Below are 4,144 nucleotides of genomic sequence, written 5' to 3'. Positions count from 1 at the left end.
ACTTTTACATATAAATTGACAGCAAGGATCACTACACAAGATGAAGAATGCCTATAGCACAAACGACAGGGACCAAATATAAACAAACAACCAAAAAAAAAAAAACCACTCAAAAGAATCAAAGTCAATGCAGAGTTATGTAGAAAGCATTTTAAAAGCCCTATAATTTACATCTTCAGAGATAAAAGGAGCTATATTCATGAAAAATAATGTAATGCTACAAAAGAACAGAGAATAAAAAGGGCACTTAGAAATGAAGGTATAATAAACGAAATAAAGTAATCTGATAGTCATTTGTCCAATTAAGTTTAAAAAGTCACAGAAAAAGTAGAATGAAAAGATGAAGAGATAGAAAATAGGACAGACAGGTAAGAAAAAACATCAGCCAAGAAGGTCCACACAATCTAAATAACAAATTTCAAAAAATAAGAGATACAATAAGAGAGGGCGGGAAGAAATGATCAAATAAATAATATCAGGAGAATCCCCATAACTGAAGAACATATGTTTCAGGATTGAAAAACTGATCAACAGGAATGCGAAAAGACCCGTAAGCAAGACACTCGATTGTGTCTTAGAACCCTGGGACTAAAGGGAAGATCCTAAAGAACACTGGGAATAAAGAGAAGATCCTAAAGCTTCTTGAGACAAAACAAAACAGAAACCACAGCAGGTTACATATCAAGAAATTTAGTGACCTGTGAAGGAGAAGGAAAAACAATGACGTAGAGTTTCTCAACAATTCTGGAGGCTAAAATATTGTGGAGCAAGTCCTCCAATATTCCGAGTGAAAGTTATTTTCAACCTAGAACTCTGTGCTCAGCCAGAATAAAAACAGTTCCAGACATGCACGCTCTGTGGGAAAAAAGACCTGGAAGCAACCTCCCTCAAGGAACTATTGGCGGATATGTTCCACAACATGAGGGTATATAATGAAAAAAAGACACACATTCAGGAAATAGGAAACTCACCTCCAGGAATAAGGAATAAGACCTTCCCAGGATGGATGTGAAGGAGACCCAAGGACATCAGTTGAGAGCTGTGCCTTCCAAATTTTGATGTGCATAGGAATTACCAGGGGATCTTGTTGCAATACAGATACTGATTCAGAAAGTCTGGGTACGGCCTAAAATTTGGCGTTTTTAACAAATTCCCTCAGGATGCTGGGGCTGCTGGTTCAGCCTTTGCAAATCAGGGGTGTAAAGAAAAAACAGTCCAAATTGTACCAAGAAGACGACGGTACAGAGACAGAGACAGACTTTTATTTCCTTCTCGGAGATAATAGGGAACGAATTAGTGTAAGTCAATAACCGTATAGTAGGGGAGGGAGAGGGATGGAAGAGAAGGAGAAAAGGATTAATATTTTAAGTAAACATAAATGAAGAAAAAACAAGGAAGGGGCTGTATTGAGGGTAGCCGCATACATCCAACCTTGCCTCTAGTAGACACCTGAAGAGGAAGGTTGGAGCACCCTAACGGATTCAGATTCAGTAGTCTGGGGGCGTCTCTGGAGTGACCCTGGAAGATGCTCCAGAAAGCCTAGATGCGGACCACAAGGACAGATGACACCCCTTTCCCTGCCCAGCAGGGGAGTAGTCAGGGCCTCAAAGCGCCCTGCGCCAGGCCTCAGGGGGCGGGGCATGGGCGGAGCCTTTTCCCTAATGCCCGAGGGGCGCTGGGATTCGGATTGGAGGCTTTTGAACCCGGAAGCAGTTGGCCGCTCTCGAAAGCTTCCGCGAATCGCGGAATTCTGCTGGCGCTGCCGCTGCAGAATGGTGGGCTGCGGCAGGAGGCGCAGGCCCGGCGCAGGGGCGGGGCCGCAGATACTGCCAGGAAGGGTGTGCGGGCAACGCGGGTCGCTTTGGGTGACAGCCAGGGTACCAGGAGGCACCGTGTTTCATTCATGCAGTGACTGTTAAGCTTGCTGTGTGTCCGGGGTCTGCGGTTTGCTGCGGGGACCCTGCCCAGGGTTGCTGTTTAGCGCTCTGTAGGGGGTTGGACCAGGAAAGTAGCGCCTCTGCATCTGCCCAGCTCCTCTTGGCGCATTTCCTGGGGAAACTGATTAAGCCAACCAACATTTCATTCATTCGCCCAGCCAGATAGATTGGGAACCGATTACATACCAGACATTGTGCGGGGCGCTACGGATTTGGGGTCAACCCACCTGTCCCTGCTCAGTGTAGAGTCTCTGGCCTGGGGAGGAGGGGGGCACAAGCGAATATGCAGTCTACTGCGACTTTTTTGTTTGGGATTATAACGCTGGTGTGTAGAAAGTGCTGTGGAAACACTGAAGGAGGATTTAACAAGTCCCGGGGGTGTCAAAAAAGACTTTTAAGACAACTCTTTGAAAATGGGTTTTGAAGGCAGAGAAGTAAGAGTCTGAGACGTAAAAGGGTAGGAGATGTTTGAGCATAGCGGAGCGTTCGGCTTGGTCAGAGCCAGGGAAATGAGAAAGCAAGAGGGACCTGATCATAAAAGCACTATGAGAGGGGAAGGGTAAAATGTATGTACATTATCTCATACTTTACTACGATTTCGGAAGTTATGTAACCACTACAGTAGCAATAAGGGGAATCAGACAGGAAAGAACTGCCATTGTGATAACTAAAGTTTTAGAAAACTTAGTCTGGCAGTGTTATAAATCGGACAGGGTGAGACATTCTTGGAGGGCTTAATGAACTAGTAAAGGGCCATGTGTATAGGCATTCTTCATATTGGGTCATGCATTCTAGGAATAGCAGGGTAAAGGAGAAAAGCAGCCTCTGAAGGGTACAGCTCTCCTAAATTCTAGTTGTTAGGGATATGGAGATGCTGAACTAGTGTGTGAGTTAAGACAGAGCTGAAAAATTCTCTCTGAAGGTTTAGTGAAGAACTGCTTTGTGACCTGAGGTGCTTAACTAGAAATACAATACCGGAAATGAAGGTAAGCCTATAGAGACTATAACCATAATGGCCAGCATTTGCATATTATGTGCCAGGACTGTTCTGTGTATTTTTACATATAATAACTTATTCCTTGTAACAATCCTATGATAGAGGTACTGTACGCCCTTTTTGCAGATGAGAAAACAAGGCACAGAGAGTTTAAGTAACTTGCCTAAGGTTGGAAATCAGCTGGAAATACGTAGGGTCAGGAGTCAACCCAGGCAACCTAACCATTAAGCAAAACTGCCTTTTAGCAAGGCAGATTAAGCCTTTTCTGACAACTTCAGTTGCAGCCAGTCTTTGAAAGTCTGACCAAAGACAGTTATAAAAACAAGATAGGATAGCTCAGGATTTCATATGTTCCTACTGTTCTATATTTGCAGTTGGAGAAGCAACATAATGAAGTGGTTGAGAATCTGCTGTGGTGCCAGGAGAGTTACTGAAATTACTAAAGACAATTTGGAGAATGAAAGTTTTGTGTGCCAATTTTCAGTGTGAAAAAACAGTTGGATGTGAAGAAAAGTAAATTCTGTGAAGCTGATGTCTCCAATGACCTTCGAAGAGAGGTCGAAAATCATTATAAGCTCTCTTTACCTGAAGATTTCTTTCACTTCTGGAAGTCCTGTGAAGAATTTGATTCTGAAAAACCAGCTGGTGAGTTGCTCCAGAATCATTCTTGTATAAATGGAAAAAGTAATGTAATAGGAAATGGGATGGGTGTGGTGGCTCACACTCTGTAATCCCAGTTGAGGCAGGAGGATTGCCTGAGACCAGGAGACCTGGTCAACACAGCAAGACCTCTTCTCTACAAAAAAATAAAAATAAATAAAATTAAATTTAAAAAACTAGGCATGATTGCATGTGCCTATAGTCCTAGCTACTTGGGAGACTGAGATGGGGGGATCCTTCATTGAGCCTAGTAGTTCAAAGTTGCAATGACCTATGATCACACCAGCCTCAATGACAGAACAAGACCTTGTCTCTAAAAAATATAATTGGCCAGGCATGGTGGCTCATACCTGTAATCGCAGCACTTCAGGAGGCTGAGGCAGGCAGATCACTTGAAGTCAGGAGTTCGAGACCAGCCTGGGCAACACGATGAAACCCTGTCTCTACTAAACATACAAAATTTAGCTGGGTGTGGTGGCGCATACCTGTAGTCCCAGGTACTCGGGACGGTGAGACACAATCATCACTTGAACCCGGGAGGTGAAGGCTG

The 4,144-nt window shown here is 43.8% G+C and overlaps 1 pseudogene across 1 annotated transcript in view; it reads left to right on the top strand.

The window, feature by feature from the left end:
- The first annotated feature begins 1,543 nt into the window (after positions 1 to 1,543).
- LOC105503509 overlaps positions 1,544 to 4,144 on the top strand; it is a 16,590-nt pseudogene continuing 13,989 nt past the window's right edge. The window contains exons 1-2 of the transcript XR_001000489.1: positions 1,544 to 1,908; positions 3,419 to 3,579. The product of XR_001000489.1 is annotated as a UPF0609 protein C4orf27-like (transcript). The remainder of the gene's footprint in view (positions 1,909 to 3,418; positions 3,580 to 4,144) is intronic.

Source organism: Colobus angolensis, unplaced genomic scaffold (assembly GCF_000951035.1).
Source record: "Colobus angolensis palliatus isolate OR3802 unplaced genomic scaffold, Cang.pa_1.0 Scaffold86, whole genome shotgun sequence".
Classification (NCBI taxonomy): Eukaryota; Metazoa; Chordata; class Mammalia; order Primates; family Cercopithecidae; genus Colobus; species Colobus angolensis.
Note: the sequence above shows the minus strand (reverse complement) of the source record. Positions and strands in the feature narration are given on the sequence as shown.